General features: G+C 45.9%; 1 protein-coding gene across 5 annotated transcripts in view; it reads right to left on the reverse strand.

Moving 5' to 3' along the window:
• LOC147024607 (uncharacterized) overlaps positions 1 to 16,488 on the reverse strand; it is a 163,996-nt gene extending 147,508 nt beyond the window's left edge. For all 5 annotated transcript variants that reach the window (XR_015059091.1, XM_085884665.1, XM_085884663.1 and 2 more), the window contains exon 1: positions 16,389 to 16,488. The gene's annotated coding sequence lies outside the window, so the exon portion shown is untranslated. The remainder of the gene's footprint in view (positions 1 to 16,388) is intronic.
• Positions 16,489 to 23,606: the final 7,118 nt, after the last annotated feature.

Below are 23,606 nucleotides of genomic sequence, written 5' to 3' on the forward strand. Positions count from 1 at the left end.
GTAAGGTTTGTCTTCCTCTCGGATGGGAATTTGATGATAGGCGCTTCGCAAATCGATGGTGCTGAATATCTTATAATTGGCCACGCGTTCGACCATCTCGTCTATGCGCGGCAAAGGGTAGGCGTCGAGTTGGGTGAAGCGATTGACCGTTTGGGAATAATCGACAACCATTCGTTTCTTATGGTTCTGGCTGCTGGTCACCAACACCTGTGCGCGCCATGGCGAATCGCTCGGTTCTATAATTCCTTCTTCCAGTAATCACTTGGTTTCTGAAGTGATGAAATTCATGTCAGCAGTGGTATATCGCCGCGATTTGATCGCTATCGGTTTGCAGACCGGCGACAAGTTAGCGAACAGCTGGGGGGATGTTACAACTGCGGTGGTCAAAGCATTTAAAATTAGACGAGGTTTGCTTCCTCCAAAGGGTATTTCGACGCTCGTGTGCTGCTTGAGGACATTATGACCCAGAATTACGTCTGCGCATAAATCACGAAGCACCAGTACCCTTACATCCCGATGCGTGTACCCTTTTACGTCCAATTCAACATTGCAGTACCCTCGTATGCGGGACTGTAGTGATGTGGCGGCCATGCATACCGTATTGTCTGTCGGGTGGATCTTCCATTTCCTGTGTCTGTGTCTGTGGGGTTCCTTGAGTTTCCACCGTAGCAGCGTTCATTAGCAGCATCGGTGTCCCAAATGACTCAGATTGCTGCTGAGCCGTATCCATCGCTCGAGCCTGATCGACTACCTTTTCAAGAGTGGGTTGCGCTTTCTCTAGTAAGCGTTGCCGTATGTGGGCTGATCTAAGTCCTTGGATAAATGCCTCCCGGGTCGCTTCATTTCGGTGTTCCTCGGCGTTTACGGCCCGGAAGCTGCCGTCTTTTCCCAGCTGTTTCAGAGCTTGCAGGAACTGATCGATGGTCTCCCCGGCTGCTTGCTTGCGTGTGTTGAGAAGATGTCATATGTATACCTCGTTCTTGCGCTTCACGTAGAGCGCCTGCAGCACGTCGATCACTGCTTCGTAGGTGTCACACTCCAAGAAGAGCCTGTATACGCCGGGCGAGACATGATTCACGAGGGCGGCCAATTTGTCAGCTCCCTCTTCGATGATGGTCAGATAGCGTGAGAAGGAACGGAACCAATGCGACCATTTCATTTCTGAGTCAGTCGCGTTTGGGTCTGCGTCGAACCTCTCTGGTTTGTAGATCTCGTCCATCGTTGGTTGAGAGAGCCGAGAAAATCAAATGGAATAAATTGAAATGAAAACGAGAGATGAACCTTCAGAGTGTAGGCTTTATTCCATTTGATTGGAGCCGCTTCTACGGGCACACCAGGAAATACAGACGCAGCATGGAGTACATAAGCAGTAAGGTATACACGCGCAACTAATCACCGCAAAATAAATCAGTATAAGCGCGGAGTCCGATATACTCTCAATTCTCACCATTCAACGAGCACCAAGTGAACCGCCGACATAAAACGACAATGCCCCTGGGACAATCCCCCCGACCGTGCCGAACCTCAGCTTTATCTCTTCTGTGCTCGAGCCGGGCAACATGTGATCACACGTCACGACCTTCAATTCACCACACTGCCTTTCACCCCGTTGGGTTCGCAAATCGTTTATCATCTCTTGCATCATCCGCATACACATTTCCATCATCCGATCCATGGGCGGATTCGCACGTGGGGAGGGGGGGGGCGTTCATCCACCGCCACAGCCACTGCGCCTATTTCGGACTCTGCATTTATTTGCGAGGAATAATCAACCTGCATAACGGAATCCTGCATGGTGATCTCATCCTGGGCCTCTGGTTCCATTAACTCCAAGTCCACCTCACTACCCACCTGGTTCAACTCGCCTTGGCTGAACATTTGGTGTGCTGGGAATAAAATTTATAAAGCTCGTAATAAAAAAAACACACGAGGGGGGGGGGGTTGCTCCGTATACCCCTGATCAGACTCCGTGAATTTTGCTACGGAGGCGGAGGAGTTCGTATGTCCACACCTGACAACCACTGTTACAGTGCCGGGGTCGGCCGCGAACCGACCGATCGCCCGGAATATAGATCGCCGCCCGGATAAGTCCGAGTCGACGGGTCCTTGTACAAGAACCGAAATACGCCAATGGGCAGACCACGTGGGGTAGGGTCGATTGCCAATCTTCAATTTACCTAAATACCTACGTGATCCAACTACCGGGGTATTCCACCCTCGACGGAACTCGTACGGAACAAGCCACTGAGGCGAGCCTGTCCTGTGCGCGATTCCGAGCGGCTTAATCGCCGAGAACAGTCGGTCCAAATGTCCCCCTTTTACGGAAAACCAACGGCTTTCGAATTCCCAACACACGAAATGCTCAGTCAATGAAAGAATCGACGTGACGAGCTGAAAACATTTAACAGTTTGGGTATTTATTAATAATAATGGGGAACTGGGAAAGCACGTAATAGCAGAACTATACCGACTATACGGAATGCAATGCAAACATTTACAGCACACAAAGCACATCCAAATTTCCTACTTATTAGACGGGCCCACGGACACACGTACACACACACACACACACACACACACACACACACACACACACACACACACACACACACACACACACACACACACACACACAAGAAATGGTGGCTGAGGCCTTTAATCACGGGCTCCAGCTCGGAGGACAAGTGAGCTGGAACTCAGAGCTTGATTAGAACCTTTCCACCTCGTGTGGTCTTCATGTTGTTCGGACCCGGGCTCCAGCGAGAGCGAGCTGGAACCAATCACCGTGAGCCGCGATCCTTCCTGAGCTCCAGCGAATCCTCCCGCGCTTCTCAACACGTGCTGGTGAGACGAGGCACCGATCTTTCCCGTCGATGCGTCGCTATCTCGAAGAACCACCTCCAAGATGAGGCCTCCAAGGCCGCAATGGCCCAGACAAGCACTTTGGCCTCAATGGCCCACAAAAATGCTTCGGCCATATGGCCTATTCACAAGCAGCAGCAGGCAACAAGCCCTGCATTGGACAGCAGGTGACACAGCAATGGTGGCACGGTGATATCGATTGTAAGCAAATGCAGTTTGGAGGTGTTCTTGAGGACGTAAGTGGGTGTGATGACCTCAGACCAGGTGAGATGGAGTGTACCCTTAACCATCCTTGCCTGACTTGTTTTGGTTAAGTTCTCTCTTTATTTTTTCTTTCCCTCTTTTTTTTCTTTTACAGACAGGATGGTGTGTTTCTTACTCAACTGTTATCTTCGTGGTTGTGTGCTCATGACATTCTGGTGGCCTATCTGGCACTTGGAGAGGGTGACCTAGCCCGGCCCTTGTTAACAAATTCTCCCATTAACATTACTCGTACCAGGTGTCACGCATGAATGGTGCGGAGGAGAGTCCATCGAACCTCACCATTTACTTTTAACTCCAGACAATGCAACAAACCCTGCTATGGCTGGAATGATCCTCATGACCCATTTTTTCCCGACCTGGCACACTGTTCCATTCTATTAAACCTGGGCAAGGCCATTGTCTTTGTCTTTTTCCATTTGGTGGTGCCAGACATAACTCACTGGCTGGGGAGTGTGACTACTACTCGGCCTCTTTGCCTGCTTCCAATCGGGGGTTTTTGGACACCCAGCGACCTCGGGGTTCACCTGAGCATGCTTCTGGCGCTCCTAACTTAGGGGTGGCTCTCTCTAGCCCCAATACTGTGCTCTCATAGCACCCATACTGTGCTCTCCTGGCACTGAACCTACCGTACTCTCCTGGCACTGAACCCTACGGTGCTCTCCTGGCACCTCTGACAGCCTTCACCTGCCAGGAACCCCCAAAGCCCTGCTGCCCTATTTCCTGACTCACCAACTTCCAATACCATGTCACACTACCAGCCAGTATCCCCATACCTTGGCCTGCACCTACCCATCACAGTCCACCTGTACAATGGAACAGCAGCCGGAATCCATGTCAAATCCTCTAAGTCCCCCTAAGCTACACTAACTTGGTTAAGAGACTCCTACCGACAGGGTACGTTGTTTGCACTCACTCCCTTCATTCGCACAATCACACCATTCACCCAAACACTTTCGTCATTCATTCCACCTTGCCGCACACCCAGCCCACAACACCATCCAACACCGATCACGTTTATGTGAAAATAAAAACACACCAGTCCCTCGGATACCGCTTGGTCATCACATTTAACCAGTACACTTTTTCATCAAACCCCAATTAATTTGTCACTACGTCGGTCGTCCGCTGGCCTCCTCCATACTGCCCTAATCGTTTATTTCCAACCATTTAAATGAAACATCCAAATCTCTTCACCAGCCCCATGGAACCTCTGCATGGTTCTAACCAGGCATTTCAGTCTTTCCTCAAACAAGCCACCCTTTGTCATCCACTTGTTTCAGGTGCGTTTAACGCTCTGCCTGTTATGTCTGCACCGCTTTTTTTCAATAATCACCCAAATCCACTCGTGCCACTTTTATGCCTTCTGTCATCTCTCAATTTGCAATCACTTTTGGTGCAACACTCAATCAAGATTTTCACATCCCCATATGGCCTACTTCTTTGGCTCATTAGAAGGGGAGTGAGGGAATGAATCCCTCATTTCCCATTACATGACCCCGCCGCCTTTCCGCCATGGTTCAAAGGGGTCACGCCTCAATGGAGGGCTGTGATCTACCCCCTCCTTTTCTCCAGGGTTCGCGGAAGTCAGGTAAACCCCAATCTGTGGAATGGCCTCCCCCTCTTCTCCAGGGTTCACAGAAATCAGGTAAACCCCAATTGTTGGAATGGCCTCCCCCTCTTCTCCATAACTCCCTGAAGACAGATAAACCCCACTCAGCTAGCCAACCCACTCGTGTGCTCAGAAAGGTCCGAAGACCAAGTGACACACGCCAGTGCCACTTGCAACTCATCTGCGCTCTACCCCAAAGTTCCTGTGAGGCTGATAGAGAAATTAAAATCCAATTTCTAAATTGGATTTCTAAAATCCAATCTAAAACTGCTCCTGGATGCAGCACCTCCAACTCTGTAAGAACCCCTGCGGAGCTGTCCATTATGGTTTCCGTCCCCTGGCTCAAGTTCTGTCCTCGTGGCATTTCTATTTCCCCTTGCACCTCAAACCTATTTCCTATGTCACCACTCATTCCAAGCTCAGGACTCCCACACACAGCAGGTTGCACACATTCCAAGGTTATGTGTTGACCTTCCACCCACTCAACCTTGCCTGCGTACTGACCAACCGCCTCGCATTGCAGGGTTACATTCTCGACCGCCAGGTGAGTACCCACACAAGTTTCGGCCTCGGCAGCACATACCGGTGCTGTAGTCTGGAGTGTGGGCTCACAGCATTCCTTCACAGGCACTCCACACACACATTCAGGGGTCACGCATACGTGTACCCCATCGGACAGTCTCTTCGTTAACATAAAATTCAATTCCTACCTTAAGCTCATCGTCCACACCATGTATGCATGTACCCACGTACCTGCTTCGTTCCAGTCACCTCTGTCCGGTCGCTTCTCCCCAGCAGGTTGCTCATCATTGATTCGCCACACTCCTCCAGGGCAGTCAGCTCCACATGCTGGACCTGCTCAAAATGTGTTTCATTCGTCAACCCCATATTGTCCCTCAATGTCTCCATCACCAGGGTTTGCTCCAATTGTGGTTTCATCGGGCAATTGATGTCAATCAAGTTGCGCACCACCAACATTACTCCCTGTGGTGATGTCACATCCCACATTATTGTGCTGTTCTACTTCCTGGCTCCATTTTCCTTTCCATTTGAGTCGTTCTTCCTCTCTGAGCCTTTTTAGTTCGTTATCTTTCCGGAGTTTTTCCATCTCCGTGTACTCCAACCTTGCTCTCTTCTTTAGTTGGTCAGTTTCAAATTCGTTTTCTTTTTGTTTTCTATCCCACCGTCTCTCTTGTTCTTCATTCTCCCATCTCTTCGCTTCCTTCAATTTCTTGATTTCCTTTTCCTGTTTCATTCGTTGTTCTTTCACTATCTCCTCGAACTTCAACCTTGCTTTCTCCTTTAGTTGTTCAGTTTCAAATTCATACTCTTTTTGTTTCCTCTCCCACTGTCTCTCTTGTTCCTCATTCTCCAATCTCTTCGCTTCCTTCAATTTATTGATTTATCTTTCCTGCTTCATTCGTTGTTCTTCCAACATTTCCGCGTCCTCCAACCTTGTTCTCTCCTTTAGTTGGTCAATTTCAAATCAATGTTCTTTTTGTTTCCTCTCCCACTGTCTCTCTTGTTCTTCGTTCTCCAATCTTGTCATTTCATTCAATTGTTCCAGATATTTCTCTGTTCCTTCTATAGTCTCTTCTTGGATTTCTCTTATCCAATTGCCTGTTCTTACCTTCCCCTTCAGTAGTTCCAATTCCAAATCGTGTTCCCGTTTTTCCTTTTCCAGCTTTGTTTTCCATTCTTCTTCGAAGTTCTTCCTATCCCGAGAATTACGAATTTGCTCTTCTTTTATTCTTTCGTTCAGTTCGCTCTTCTCTTGTTCCAACTCATGGGTACTCCACTCTACTTCCCTCATTTCTCCATGTAGTTCTTCGAACTGTCTTGACTTTTCCAACAATTATTCTTCCTTCCTTTGCTCCAGATATTTCTCTCCTCTTTTTATCTTCTGTTCTAGGCTCTTAACTGATTGCCTGATCTTACCTCTTCCTTCAGTTGTTTCAATTCCAAATCGTGTTCACATTTTTCCTTTTCTAGCTTTTTTTTTTCCATTCTTTTTCCAAGTTCTCCCTAATCTGGCAGTTACTAGTCTGCTCTTCCTCTATTCTTTTGGTCTGTTTGCTCTTCTCATATTCCAAACTATGGGTATACAATACTACTAAATTCTTTTTTTCCACTGTTCGTCGACTGTTGGCTAAGTCCTCTTTCAGCCACCGAATTTGTTCCCGTACATCGGCCAATCGTTGTGTCCCCGAGTACAGATAATTTTTCTGAAGCTCGTCTGCGTGCCGTTGTGCCTCGTCCACTTCAATTTGTACCTCCTTTATATAATTTTCATAACTCCTCACCTCTTCCAAGGCATCCCCCAATTGTGTCTGAAGCTTGCCAATGTTCACGGAGTCGTCCTGCCATACCTGCAATGGCGCATGCCGTGACCATGTGGTTTGAACCGGTGGCTGGGAGCCTCCGCCTCGTGTTGTGCCATTCGTTGCGCTCTTAATAGCCCACTCCCGCTTCGTGTCGCGCCAAGGTGGAGCCACAGCTGTTGTAAAATTTCAAGCCGCCATTTTGCGACTCCATTTTCTTAATAATTTGCAAGTTTTTCCTTCGATCCGCTCAAACATAAAATCAAATCAAATTTGGACCGTTTTTTTTTTTCTTTTTTCGCTTCTAGTAACCAATGTCCGGGGTGCGAAATGCACCACAGGTCCAAATATCCCGCTCCTGACTACCAAACTGTTGCAGATGCGGGGTGGCGGGATTCTCACCCGACTCTTGGCGCCACCCCCACCACCGCCATCTCTGGGGTTTATAACGCCGGCGAGCTCGGCACAGGCCTCGGGTCACGCGTCTTCAATCGCGATACCAACGTAATCCTGAACCATACCAGGATAAGGTGTTTGAAACAAAAAATCCAATATTCTCGAATGTTTTTTTGATGTTTTGGTCAAAAGATCAGGTTCATGGCATTGTCTTTGAAACTACGAGCAGCAATACCGGCCTACATTGAGGCACTTGCATCAGACTGGAGAACTACATGGAGAGAGAAATTGTGTGGGTTGCATGTAGACACCACATGCATGGCATAGTTCTGTCGCACGCTATGCCTAAACATTAGGTGGAACTTCTGGTCCCGACGATCTTCTGTTCAAACGCTTCCAGAAGAAATGGGCAGACTTGGATCATAACCAGTACGACGTGTGTACGGTTTTTGATGATCCAGTACTCGCTGAGCTGCGAGTGGAGATGTTGGATTATTTACCGATGGCAATCATCCAACAACAACCGAGGGACGATTACCTGGAATTGCTGAAGATATCTCTCCTATTCCGAGGTGGCGATGCGGATGCCGGATCCTTCAGATTCCGGGCTCCAGGAGCGATGCATCACGCTCGATGGATGGCTAAAGGAATAAACACTATAAAAATGTACTTGTTCCGCCATCAATTCAGACTGACAAAAAAGGAAAGCAAGAATATTCTGGACTTTGCCTTGTTTGTGAGCCTGGCATACCTAAAATATTGGAACGAGGCACCCATTGGGGTCCGGGCTCCTTATAACGATATCCAGTTCATGAATGTGCTCAAACGTTACCTGGATCGGAAATTATCGGACAAGACAGTTAAAGCGTTCTCGAACCACCTGTCGGAACACTTGGTGGGGTTTGCCTTCTTCGACGATCGTGTGACCGAGGAGACAAAGTCGAAGATGGTCACCAATTTGTCCAGACCAAAAGCTGTCGAGTACCATTGACCAATTCCTCCATCAGACATGATTGCGGGGCCTGAACAAATCCCAGGATTGGTTACAGAACGAACGATGACCTTCTTCTCCCTGCTGGGGGAAAAAATCTGCGAAAAGGCCTCCGAATTCCTGAAGGTAGCGCCGAATGAGTGGGAGAGCCATCTCTGCTACACAGAGCTCCAGCAGGCATGTAGGAGGCTGAAAGTCGTAAACGACACTGCCGAGCACGGTATCCGACTCGTCCAGCAGTACAACGAGACACTCACGAAAGACGAGGAACAGAAACAATACCTACTCAGACTTGTTTCGAACCATCGCAAGGCCCTTCCTGAGCCAAAGGCCCTTTTGATGAACTAGGCCGAGGACAGGATAACGGACAGAGAAATGTGACGTGTGTTATGACAGTGTTGTAGTGCAGAGTGCAGCGTGCTGCATCTTTTTATGTAACTTGTGGAATAATAAAGTGTTTGAAACAAAAAAAATCCAATATTCTCGAATGTTTTTTGATGTTTTGGTCAAAAGTTGACTTTCTGAGAGACCCCGAGTTATACACCAATCGCCATGAAATTTAGTAGAATAAATCCATAGTGGTAGTGGACAAAATCAAGCCTTGTGGACACGGGAAATTCGGAAAAAAAATATTTGTGGACCACCCTAATATATATGTATACAAATATATATATATATATATATATATATATATATATATATATATATATATATATATATATATGAGGTGCTGCGAGGAGGATTGATGCAAGGGCCACATCGGCCATTTTGGAGTTAATGCCATATAGCACTATTTTAACCCTTCCCCTATCATCCAAGCCTATCATCATCATCATATCATTAAAAAATGTCGCTTACATCAACGGTTGTCAACCTGGGGGTCGCGACATTGTTTTCAAAACAAATAAATAATAAAGAAATTCATAAATATTTTTTGAAAATGATTTGTCAATGAAATCTCCCATACCAATGTTATAATGTAGTCATTATGAAACAGATTTGAGCAGCAAGTGAAATTAGTGTGTGTGTGTGTGTGTGTGTGTGTGTGTGTGTGTGTGTGTGTGTGTGTGTGTGTGTGTGTGTGTGTGTGTGTGCGTGCGTGTGTGTGTGTGTGTGTGCGAGAGTGAGAGTGAGAGCGAGAGCACACGTGCAGCACAGTGGCGGGTGCTGAAAGTCAATGTTAGCGCTAGCTAACTACTACAAGGTGGCTGCATATGGATCGGTGGCTTGTCAAAAAGCGTCTGCCAGCTCAAGATGCAGACCAAGACGACACATGTGAAGGTGGGCCAACTGTTACAAGTTCAACTGAAAAACGTAAGGCGCCGGCGGCAGATTTGGCCTCCAACAAGCGTCGGAAATATCAGACTGATTTTCTGCAGTACGGATTCACATGCCTAGCCAAAAAATGAAGTGGAATATCCACAGTGTGTTCTGTGTTCAGAAGTGCTTGCTCACGAAAGCTTGAAACCAGTGAAATTGAAGAGACATTTACAAACCAAACACCTGGCTGGGCTTCCTGTACTCGTGGCAAGGCTTGGCAGCCCTTGCACCTCCAGGGCGGTGGTCGACAGCGCACTCGCCCTTCGGTTTGGCCGATACAGGAGGGCATAACGTCGCCCCGTCACTGTCACTTACCCCTATGATAATGAGCCCTCTGCATCCGCGGAGGTGCTCATTCACATGTCTGTTGCAAGCTAATTTGCGTTTGAATTCTTGCCACTGGGAATTGGGGGTTTCCCACGGAGAACCAAGCCGTGCTCGCCACACCCATTGCTCGTACCGGGGGTACCGTGCATATTGCACATCTGGTCCCCATGGGAAAACAATTGCAGCCAAATCCGTTCTATTTCGCTGTCCGTGCTCCAGTGATGTATCTGTCACGGAGCGTTTACACGCCGGCCCCTCTGAAAGCATTAACACATCGCGCCACCGTCCCTTGCTTGGGCAGTCTGCGGGGCACGGACCCCGCACACTCCCGTACCTCGTACGCAAAGTCCTGGGAAGCCGGTGTAACAGGATAAGTCGCCCCCTGGACAACTCCCCCCCCAGGGGGGGTACTTGTCCTAGGATGTCTCCCCCCTTCCTGGATAACTTGCCCCTCTATGGCCAAAAATAGATTTATACTAAAAATATATACCTCTCAGTGTTCATGTTCTTTACATACTATTTTTTATCCGTTTTCTATTTTTTTGTATATGTATTCTATTCCCCTGGGTGGGGGAGGGGGGAGTTGTCTGGGGGGGGGGGTAGTTAAACTGTTACACCGGCGTGGTTTCCAATACAGCTCTGTCCCGCTCAAGAGGCTCGCCCCTCCGGTCCGCTACACTAACCACTCCTCCAGTCCGGGTCGATCCGTGTCTCACTCTTTCGTGTGCACTCATCCATGTTATGTCGCATGCACTCTCCGCACATACTCCGGTACATTGGGCACTCCAAGAAACCCTGGGTCCTTCATTCCCCCCCAAGCTCGACACACACCGAATCACATCATGCACGTGCCTGGTCTCGCCATGACTCACCTTCGTTATACTCACCTCCTCCCATCCTCCGAGAACTCCATCACGCTGCAAACATAACACGTCGATGTATTCAATAATCTCCTCCTTCACTCGACCCCCTTGTGGTGAATTGAAGGACGTGACGTGTGATCACATGTCGCACGGCTCGAGCACGGAATAGATAAAACCAAGATTCCGCGCGGTCGGGGGGATTGTCCCAGGGGCATTGTCATTTACGGCGGCGGTTCACTTGGTGCTCGTTGAATGGTGAGAATTGAGAGTATATCGGACTCCGTGCTTATACTGATTTATTTTGCGGTGATTAGTTGCACATGTATACATTACTGCTTATGTACTCCTTGCTCCACCTGTATTCCCTGATGTGCCCGTAGAAGCGGCTTCAATCAAATGGAATAAAGCCTACACTCTGAAGGTTCTTCTCTCGCTTTCATTTCAATTTATTCCATTTGATTTTCTCGGCTCTCTCAACCAACGATGAACAAGATCTACAAACCAGAGAGGTTCGACGCTGACCCAAACGCGACTGACTCGGAAATGAAATGGTCGCATTGGTTCCGTTCCTTCTCACACTATCTGACCATCATCGAAGAGGGAGCCGACAAATTGGCCGCCCTTGTGAATCATGTCTCGCCCAGTGTATACAGGCTCTTCTCGGAGTGTGACACCTACGATGCAGCGATCAACGAGCTGCGGGTGCTCTACGTGAAGCGCAAGAACGAGGTGTACATACGACATCTTCTCAACACACGCAAGCAAGCAGCCGGGGAGACCATCGATCAGTTCCTGCAAGCTCTGAGGCAGCTGGGAAAAGACTGCAGCTTCCGGGCCGTAACCGCCGAGGAACACCAAGATGAAGCGACCCGAGAGGCATTCATCCAAGGGCTACGCTTACTGGAGAAAGCGCAACCCACTCTTGAAAAGGTAGTCGACCAGGCTCGAGCGATGGATACGGCTCAGCAGCAATCTGAGTCATTTGGGACACCGATGCTGCTAATGAACGCCGCTACGGTGGAAACTCAAGGAACCCCACAGGGCACCCCTGACACAGAGGATGGAGAAAAACCCGAGGAATCGGATACCCAGACCTCGTCAAACTCCTCAGCAACTACTTCGGTTGGTAAATGCTTCTTTTGTGGGTACAAAAGACACCCCCCCACAGATGCCACATGCATGAATTGTGACAAGAAAGGGCATTATGCCAGAGTATGTAAATCTACTCTAAGGAGAAATAAACCCACTTCTGCGGCTCTCTACTCACAAAAGAAACTAACTGCAGCCTCACCGGGGAATCTATCCAAGGCTATCATCAACGTACGAATTAACGGGCATATGGCTGAAGCTCTGATTGATACCGGTAGCTCTGAGAGTTTCGTCAACAGCTCGCTAGTGAAGGGCAGGAAATGGAAGATCCACCCGACAGACAATACGGTATGCATGGCCGCCACATCACTACAGTCCCGCGTACGAGGGTACTGCAATGTTGAATTGGACGTAAAAGGGTACACGCATCGGGATGTAAGGGTACTGGTGCTTCGTGATTTATGCGCAGACGTAATTCTGGGTCATAATGTCCTCAAGCAGCACACGAGCGTCGAAATACCCTTTGGAGGAAGCAAACCTCGTCTAATTTTAAATGCTCTGACCACCGCAGAGGTAACGTCCCCCCAGCTGTTTGCTAACTTGTCGCCGGTCTGTAAACTGATAGCGATCAAGTCGCGGCGATATACCACTGCTGACATGAATTTCATCACTTCAGAGACCAAGCGATTACTGGAAGAAGGAATTATAGAACCGAGCGATTCGCCATGGCGCGCACAGGTGTTGGTCACCGCCAACCAGAACCATAAGAAACGAATGGTTGTCGATTACTCCAAATGGTCAATCGTTTCACCCAACTCGATGCCTACCCTTTGCCGCGCATAGACGAGATGGTCGAACGCGTGGCCAATTATAAGATATTCAGCACCATCGACTTGCGAAGCGCCTATCACCAAATTCCCATCCAAGAGGAAGACAAACCTTACACCGCATTCCAGGCAGGTAGACGCCTCTACCAATTCAGGAGGATTCCGTTCGGTGTCACGAATGGAGTAGCTTGCTTCCAACGAGTTATGGACGACATCATCTCAGATGAAAACCTCAAAGACACTTTTGTTCACGTGGACAATGTCACAGTGTGCGGTAGGGATCAGGGGGAACATGATATGAATCTGGACAGATTCTTGAGCATTGCTAGAAAATATAATCTGACTCTCAACTACGAGAAATGCGTATTCTCGGCAAGGTCAATTGACCTTCTCGGCTACACAATAGCCGACGTCACGATTAAGCCTGATCCTGAATGATTGCGCCCACTTCGTGAGCTACCCCCACCTCAGGACCTGCAGACAATGCGCCGGGTGATCGGCATGTTCGCTTACTACGCGAGATGGATTTCCCAATACTCCGAGAAAATACATCCCCTAGTGCATTGCAAAAACTTCCCACCAGATGCCGCTGTTGTAAAAGCTTTCCACAAACTCAAAGACAATATCAGTAATTCCGTGGTATTATCGATCGATAGCTCGGTGCCCTTCGTGGTGGAAACAGATGCTTCTGATCACGCGATAGTTGCGACGCTCAATCAGTCTGGGCGACCCGTCGCGTTCTTCTCGAGAACTCTCTCTGGAAGCGAGCAGAGACACTCAGCAATAGAGAAGGAGGCGTACGCTATTGTCGAAGCCCTACATAAATGGAGACATTATTTACTGGGAAACCACTTCACGCTCGCCACGGACCAGCGATCCGTTGCATTCATGTTTGATGGGAAAAATAACGGGAAAATTAAGAATGAAAAAATTATGAGATGGCGGATAGACCTAGCCTGCTATAGTTACGACATTGTTTACCGGCCCAGGAGAGAAAACCCTGCTGCAGATACCTTCTCTCGGGTCTACTGTTCAGCGACAATCAGTCGGGCTTTGCAAGACCTCCATGTGTCTCTGTGCCACCCGGGGGTAACCAGAATGGCACATTTCGTGCGCAGACAAAACCTGCCCTATTCTATCAAAGATATTAAACAAATGAATGCTTCATGCCCTGTTTGTGCTGAACTAAAACCCAGATTCTATGGTGCGGCATCTGGCAGACTAATCAAGGCCACTTCTCCCTTCGAGAGACTAAACATTGACTTCAAAGGGCCCCTGCCGACCGAGACAGACAACAGATACATATTCACTGTTGTTGATGAATATTCAAGGTTCCCTTTCGCATTTCCGTGCTCGGATATGACCTCGGGCACTGTCGTGAAATGTCTGTCTGACCTCTTCGCTATGTTTGGGAAACCTTCGTACATACATTCAGACAGAGGGCCGTGTTTCATGTCGGCCGGGCTAAAACAGTTCCTATTAGAGCACGGCATAGAAACTAGTCGAACGACGGATTACAACCCACAGGGTAATGGGCAGGTGGAACGGTATCACGGAGTCATTTGGAAAGCCGTAACTCTGGCGTTGAAATCGAGAGGACTGGGGCCCGGGCAGTGGGAGGTTACCCTTCTCGACGCTCTGAATTCCATACGCTCTTTGCTCTGCACGTCCACCAATGCAACTCCTCACGAACGAATGTTTACTCACCAGCGACGTTATGTTGACGGCCAATCGGTGCCCAACTGGCTAACCCATCCCGGAACAGTGTTCATGAAACGCCCGGTACGACAAAGCAAGTATGAACCCATGGTGGAGGGGGTCGAACTCATCGATACTAATCCAGAGTATGCTCATGTCAGACTCCCGGATGGCAGGGAGACCACTGTGTCGGTTCGCCATTTGGCTCCCTCAAGTACTCCTCCCGCAGGTACACGACCATCTGGCACTCCTCCCTCTGACATCCCCTCCCCAGGTGTTCCCCCCCCCCAGGAACTCCACCCGAGAATGGTGGCGACGGAGCTGCCGCGTTCCACCCGAGAGCGATCGAGGAGTCATCCCCGGCACGAGTCGAGCCTCACCAAGAGGATTGGAAGCCTCCCTCAAGTGAAACCGCCATTTACTCCCGGAGAGGTCGACGGATAAAACCCCCTCGCCGACTCGATCTGTAAAGGGGATTATCGGCATCCTCGATGCTCATGCTCCTATATGCTCATTATATCATATATCGATGCTCATTACCATGCTCCTACAACTCGAAAATAATCCTCACTGCTTGGCATGTATGCTTCTGTAGTTTAGATAGTTCGCGTTGCTTGAAATGTATACTCCTGTAGCGCTGAAGTAATCATGGTGCGTTAGTTGGGCCTCTAGTTACATTTTAAAGACGGGGAGAATGTGGTGAATTGAAGGACGTGACGTGTGATCACATGTCGCGCGGCTCGTGCACGGGATAGATAAAGCCAAGTCTCCGCACGGACGGGGTGATTGTCCCAGGGGCATTGTCATTTAGGGCGGCGGTTCACTTGGTGCTCGTTGAATGGTGAGAATTGAGAGTATATTGGACTCCGTGCTTATACTGATTTATTTTGCGGTGATTAGTTGCACGTGTATACCTTACTGCTTATGTACTCCTAGCTGCACCTGTATCCCCTGATGTGCCCGTAGAAGCGGCTTCAATCAAATGGAATAAAGCCTACACTCTGAAGGTTCTTCTCTCGCTTTCATTTCAACCCTGTTTCTCCCTGTTTTGCTTGAATTTCAATAACCTCGATTTTTACCTCATCCACCTCCTCTTTAACCATCGTTAATTCCCGATGCGCCCCTTGTAATTTCCCCCTCTAACGTCACCTTCGTCGTTTCCATTTCCCATTCCTTTGTTCCCATCGTCTGTGTCACCTCCTCGACTCTCTTCGTCAGTTTCTCGTGTGCCGTTTAAAATCCGTTTTTAAATGCAGTCATCTCTCTTGTCGGCTCTTAACTCCTTTATCACCCCCTGTGTTCTTCTCATTTGTTCCTTCAATTCATTCTGTCCGATCGTCAGTCCTTCGACCTCCTTCGTCATGTTCCCAATCTGTCCCATCGGTCTGGCCTCACTCTCCCTCATCTCTTCCCGGACACCGATCCGACACTCCCTCACCTCCTCTCGAACCGCCGCCATTTCTCTCCCCATCGCTTCACTCATCTCCCTTTTTATTTCTTCGCCATTCACGTCCATTTTTCTGTTGTTTTCTTCGCTCGAAATTTTCATTTGTGCCATTAGTTGCCTCATGAACATCATTGAAATGAATGAGAGAGTGAAAGGCCTTCGATGAGTTGGCCTTTAATTCGCTTGATTGACGCCATCTCGACAAACACAACAAAAAGGAACATGAACAATCGATCACAGCGAAGTATAATAACAATTAATAATAACTTAATTACTTAACTAAATTAATACTTAATTACTTAACTTAACTAATTAACTTAACTAAATTAATAATAATAATAACGAAGTATAATAATAACTAGGTACACTCTCACCGTTTAAGCCTCAGTGGTCCACAACGACAAGAACCGAGGGACCGTCCTTTCGTCAGAGCAGTTTGTCAGATATTTCTTCACACGCAAGTCACACGTCACGTGGTGCGACTTCGTCGTCGTCTTCTTCTTCATTAATTTCACCACATCATGTCATTCTCGGGCAGCACTGGCGGCGATAATCGGCACCGCATTTTCCAGAGACCGACGGTGGGGGTTATTTTCCATCTCTCCCGTTGCTTCCTCTTCAGCCTCCATTTGAACTTCATGCAGGTCTTGGGTCAATTCCGTATCCATATTTACATCGTCGACATGGCCCACCGGGACCTGCCCGTGTTGGTCCGCCATTGTTCGTCCCAAAAAATTTAACTAAAATTTGGTCGAACCGCTCTGAATTTCGAGGTGCGTGAAGCACAACACAGGTCGACGAACTGACACCAATTTATTGATCAATGGGTTCGAAAAATCTCCCACTCCCGGACACCGGTTGTTGCGGCCATGGATACCGAGATACCAGCTTGTCACTCAGGGGGATTAATCCCCGGTTGTCCTCGGTAGAGCCGGACCTGGGGCCACCGCTCACAATTAACGTTGTGGTACGGTGGTTTGTTTTAAAACCACGAACGCCACCCAGTCAACCACGAGTTCCAGTGTCCGCCATCTAATTATTCCGTTTAACTCGAGGTCACGTGGTTACCTGAGCGGGGAGCGCGCCCTCGGCAAAGCACCAATATTATCTTGATTGGATTTGAATTAGGCGGCCGAGCGTTTTAACCGCTGGTGCGTGCCGACTATTTTTGGTCAATTCTGTAGTAATTACCTCCCAGTCTATCTCGGTTCGAACAATGTTAGACCAATGGAAGGAAAGGACAAACACAGACAGGTTGGAAATCGACAAATGATTTATTAATAATAAAATAAATAAATAAAAATAACTTTTTATTTTCTGAGGTAAATAAAGAATAAGATTTCAAAGCAAAATCAATCAAAATGCCAGGAAAGAGACAAAGAGCAGATGCTTATCGGGGGTTGACTTACTTACAGCTAAACACAGACATGGGTACCCAACAGATCATTGGGGGGGGGGGGAATTGTCTCGCTCACCAGAGAGTAGTCATCCGTGAAGTGAAAATGTCCTGAAATATCTGCGTGCGTGTCACGTCCGTCACCAGCACCCAGCCTTGCCGTGCACCCCCTCACGAACAGCCTTGAACGCCAATCGACGTCTGGGAGGGCACCGAGATCGACTGTCGCGAGTTTAGACACTGGTGCTGCGACAGGGGCAGTTCCTCACACTTCACGAAACTGGTGATGTCCAGTGACCCACATGGTCCGTCGGTGACCGACCCGTACCTCACTCGTCTTTGGCGCTGCTCACACCCACACGCTCGCTTGCTCACTTGCAGGCTTGCACACTTCCTCGCTTCCTCTCTGGTTCACTCCTTCCCTCGTGCGCTTCAACTCTCGCTTTCTTTCTCGTTCTCTTCTCCCTCCTCTTTCTCTCGCCTCCGCTTTCTTCCTCAGAACGGACCTCCCATTCGTTTTATATCTGCAGGCCATCTCGGCAGGCACAGAGTCCACCCCAACTCACCCCGCCCCACTTGCGCACTGTTACCATGACGACCCATGCGCTCTCAAAAAGGTGGGCGTCGGAGCTCACGAAAGAATGTTGCTGAGGAAAAATAAGGGCGGGCTTCAGAGCTCGTGAAAGAAATGTGTGTAAACGTGTCTGTTGTAAAGAAAAAAACCTTCCCATAAAAGAGGGGATCTATTCTTTACCCTTCTCAACGCATCACTTTTAAGATCCTATTAGACATGGGGATGGGCTAATCTGAACATTCATTTTAGGAAATAACTGTCTGAGGACCTGGATGTGTGGATGCATTCATCAGACCGGATTCTGAAATCCGTAACAATATTTTATGCCGTGGCTGATAATCTCCCCGTCTGCTGCAAGGGTCAGTGAAACACTTGCGCTGTGGCATATGTATAGGTGAAAATTGCAAGTGATTTCGGTGGGGGGTAGGGTTGTGCCCATAACCTGACCCTGAATACTACCAACACATATGCTCTTTATTTTATTATACTCGAACAGAGGATGATAAAATAGAACAAAATAAAACACCATGAAAATTCCGTTAGTGGTTGGACACAGATACACTTGTTCCATTGCAGTGCCTTCAGAAAGTATTTACACTCCTTGACTTTTGTCACATTTTGTTCTGTTACAGCCTGAATTTAAAATGAATTACATTTTAATTTTTTTTGTCACCGAGCTCCACGAAATACCCCATAATGACAAATTGAAAACATGTTTTTACAAATTTTTCCAAAGTAATTAAAATGAAAAAGTGAAATGCCTTGCACCAATAAGTATTCAACCCCCTTGCTATGACACTCCAAATTGAGCTCAGGTACGTCCAATTTCCTTTGATCATCCTTCAGATGTCTCTACTACTTAATTGGAGTCCACCTGTAGCCAATTCAATTGATTGGACATGATTTAGAAAGAAACACACCTTTCTATATGAGGTCTCAGGGTTGACAGTGCATGTTAGAGCAGAAACTCGACCATGAAGTCCAAAGAACTGTCTATAGAACAAAGAGATAGAATTGTGAGGAAGCATAGCTTTGCGGAACGGTATAAAACAATTTCTACAGTGTTGAAAGTTCCAAGAGCAAAATGAGCTCCATCATTAGGAAATGGAAAGAATATGGAAGTACTCATACTCTTCTTAGAGCTGGCCATCTGACCAAACCGAGCAACAGTGCAAGAAGGACCTCATTCAGGGAGGTGGGTGACCAAGAACCCAATGACCACTGACAGTACTACAGAGTTCCTTTGCTTATATGGGAGAACCTGCTGGAAGGACAACCGTCTCTGTAGCACCTGCCAGCAGGACAGCACTTCACAAATCTAGGCTTTATGGGAGAGTGGCCAGACGGAAGCCACTCCAGAGAAAAAGGCACATGACAGCATGCCTGGAGTTTGCAAAATGGCATATGAAAGACTCTGAGGGCATGAGGCAAAAGATTCTGTGTTCTGATGAGACGAAAATTAAACTTTGGCCTGAATGCAAAGCGCTACATCTGGCAGAAACCGAGTACAGCTCATCACCCATCTAACACCATCAATACCGTGAAGCATGGTGGTGGCAGCATCAAGCTATGGGGATGTTTTTTCAGCAGTAGGGACTGGGAGACTTGTTAGGATAGAGGGAACAATGAATGGAGCCAAATCCTTGCAGAGAAACTGCTTCAGAGTGCAAAAGACCTAAGACTGCAGCAAAGATTTACGTTCATTCAGGACAATGACCCCAAGCATTCATTCAAAGCAACACTGGAATGGCTTCAAAAGAAGAACGTGAAAGTCCTTGAGTGGTCCAGCAAAAACCCAGACCTGAATTCCATTGAGAATCTGTGGAAAGACTTCAAGATTGCTGTTCATCGATGCTCCCCTTCCTACTTGACAGAGCTTGAACAAATCTGCGAGGAAGAATGGGAGAAAATCCCCAAATCTATATGTGTAAAAAGCTGATACAGACATACCCAAGAAGACTCAAAGCTGTAATTACTGCCAAAGGTGCTTCTGCAAATTATTGATTCAGGGGGTGAATACTTTAGTGGGGCAACTTAGCTAAATATAGCATAACAATTGTGCATTTTGTGAGGAAAGCACCAAATTTGGCACACGAGTAGCCTATCATATTATGAACAGATTTGGATATTTGGCCATCTCAAATTCAGCCGCTGATGGCTGTGGCAGCCATTTTCCACTGCCATCAAAAATTTTGAGATGGCCCAATGTCCAAATCTGTTCATAATATGATAGGCTACTCGTGTGCCAAATTTGGTGCTTTCCTCACAAAATACACAATTGTTATGCTAAGTTTCCCCACTACTTATGTAAATTTGATATCGCTGTATTTCATTTTCAATTAATTTGTAAAAATTTCCAAAAACACGTTTTCACTTTGTCATGATGGAGTATTTTGTGTAAATTGGTGACAAAAATTTTTCATTTACTCAATTTCAAATTTGGGCTGTAACAAAACAAAATGTTACAAAAGTCAAAGGGTGTGAATACTTTCTGAAGGCACTATATATATGAAGACCACAAGGGGAAAACCAGAGATGTCACTTTTTATAAATTTCAGGGTTATTGCACCTGCCAATAGTTGGCAACATAAGGTTTCCTCTCACAATATTACTCCAACAAATAACCAGGGGTGTCACATAATTTATATGGTATAAAGTTTAGCCGTGCAATGAAAAAACAAGTGTTGTCAAAGCTGAACAAGTAGAAACCCAGAGTTGTCAGTACTTTACTCCTGGTTATCTCCCTTTCATTCATGTTAACTGTTCCACCATAATATTCAGAGTTGAGAAACTAAAAAATGAAAGGTTGTAAAACTTTCACAGCATAAACTCTGAGCACTACATAGCCTATTTGGTTATATCATGGATCTATTATTTTTGATCACAGGTTTTGTGTTCTGCAAAGTATTAAAATTAAAGTTTTCACTCAGATAAGATTGGCTTTCTGCGTCATTCATGTTAACTGTTCCATCATAATATGCAGAGTTGAGAAACTAAGTTATAAAAGGTTGTAAAACTATCACAACATAAACTCTGAGCACTACAATGGCCTATTTGGTTATATCATGGGCTCTGTAGTTGGTGCATATCGTGGTTCAAGCCTGGTCAAACCTTTATTGTGACTTTTATGGGACCCACACCATGGCTTAATGGTTAGCGCGTCTGAGTACCCATCCTCATTCGATGTACCCACCGCCCAATAAACCTGCTTAGGTATATGAGGGAGTCGCATGAGGTGACTTCGGCTATCGCGGGGGTGGTTTATCCTTGGTTTTCTCCCGGTTTTCCATCATATTAAGTAGTACGGAGTAAGAAATGGAGAATCCGTCGTCATATAAGCGAAATACCCTTGAGTATGGCGTTGAACACCAATCAAACAAAAAAACAATGACCGTTTAATGTTTAAAAAAATAATCTGTGATCACCAAAGTCATGTAATGTATGATAATAACCAACAAGCATGAATTTGCGACACATCCTGGGTTAAAATTGCATGGCAATTATTAAACAAGGGAATAACCAGTGATGTCAGTTTGCAACATTGATTCGTTCTTTGCTCTTAAATCAAATAACACAGAAGCTTGGCAAATGCTACATGCTTAATTTGATCGGCCAATGATCACTCTTCCTTTTACTGGAAAAGAAATCTATATGACAGTTATTAAACAGTCCACCAAAGTCTTGAAACTTTGTTTTTCAGTTTCTTCAAAATTGACTTATCCTGACATCTCTGGTTTTCCTTTTGTGGTCTTCATCTACATATATATATATATATATATATATATATATATATATATATATATATATATATATATATATATATATATATATATATATATATATATATATATATATATATATATATATATATATATATATATATATATATATAAATATATATATATATATATATATATATATATATATATATATATATATATATATATATATATATATATATATATATATATATATATATATATATATATATATATATATATATATATGTATATATATATATATATATATATATATATATATATATATATGTATATATATATATATATATGTATATATATATATATATATATATATATATGTATATATATATATATATATATATATATATATATATATATATATATATATATATATGTATATATATATATATATATATATATATATATATATATTTCAGGTGGTTTGGACCCTAATCAAATTAATGGCAGCTGGGGTGGGGGATAGGTATCCCAGAACTCTCTTTGTACACTACTCTGGCTCACCCTCCAGAATTTGAAGATTTGAAGTCACCCACCCCCTTATTACCTCCACCACCGAAGGTGGGTGGAGGGTATGTATTCACCCCTGTCTGTCTGAGCAGGATATCTCAAAAGGTTATGGATGGATTCGGACGAAACTTCGTGGACAGTTTGGGTGTGCAACAAGGACGAATTGATTCGATTTTGGTGAAGATCCAGATCTGGATACGAGAATTTTTAAGTGATTCTTTACCATTAAGAGATGGGCCAAAAATGATATATAATACGATATCTCAAAAAGTTGTGGATGAGTTATGATAAACCTTGGTGAATGAGTTGGGTCGGTAACAAGACCAAGCCAATTACGTTTTGATTAAGGTCTGGATGCATATCTGGCCTATCAGTGGACTACAAAATGTAAACTCTTCAGCCTGACAGAGGTATGCACTCTACCGAGTGCCGTTCTAGTTGCCACGTAGTGTTCAACATGACTCCATCTTTTTAGCAATGAAGGTTCAAGAGGGAATTGTGTAATGGAGAGAGTCTGGAAGAGCTGACACCAGGCTTTGAGGATGGTGAGAGACTTGAGAGGTTTGACTGCAGTTGAGCTAGATCTTAGCCTGCAGCTCATCAAAGGACTGATACCCACTGGTTGTGAGCAAAATGGAGGGCCTTTGGGTTCCCATCAGTTGGGTTTGCCTTCCGAGTGAAGAATACAAGCTGCTTTTTCACGATTGTCTCGCCACATACCTAATTGTACCAGGGAATAGGACAAATGAAGGCATGTTGGGATTAACCAGTGAATAACAGAAAGGATACCAGAAACTGCTGATGTCAGGATTGATATAATGAACCAGTCTTGTTTGGGATATCTACAAGACAGTAGTATCTACAAGAGGGATATAGCGGATTTCAGACCAGACCAAGCTGCCTTGCCAAACTACCATACACACTGACTCCTTGGCAGCTCTCTGAAGACCACCAAGAAAGAAAACTCACAACTGTGTGATTAGAAGAAGCAGAACCAAGACAGGCTTGGAGCACAAGTTTGACAAAACTAAATGTCACAAAAACATTCTGGTTTGTCTATTACCTTCATTCATGAAGATCATTGCAAGGGTATTGAAGATTTTTGCAGCATACGAGTAGGAAAAGAGATGCGAGTATGAAAAGTGAATGACTAAGGCAACTGTATTGCGAAAGGCCTAAGCTGAAATACCCTGGACAGTAATTTGAAGGACTCCTACCCAACTGACAAGATAGCAATTGGAGTCTCCAAGAGATTAGAAAGAGAATCAAGATCGGAAAGTCAGCAAATAATTAATCCACTTTTTTTTGACCGTTTTTACAGCCATTTTTCCCT

This window comes from Eptatretus burgeri, chromosome 6 (assembly GCF_056783735.1).
Source record: "Eptatretus burgeri isolate ZD-2024b chromosome 6, Ebu_testis_v1, whole genome shotgun sequence".
Lineage (NCBI taxonomy): Eukaryota > Metazoa > Chordata > Myxini > Myxiniformes > Myxinidae > Eptatretus > Eptatretus burgeri.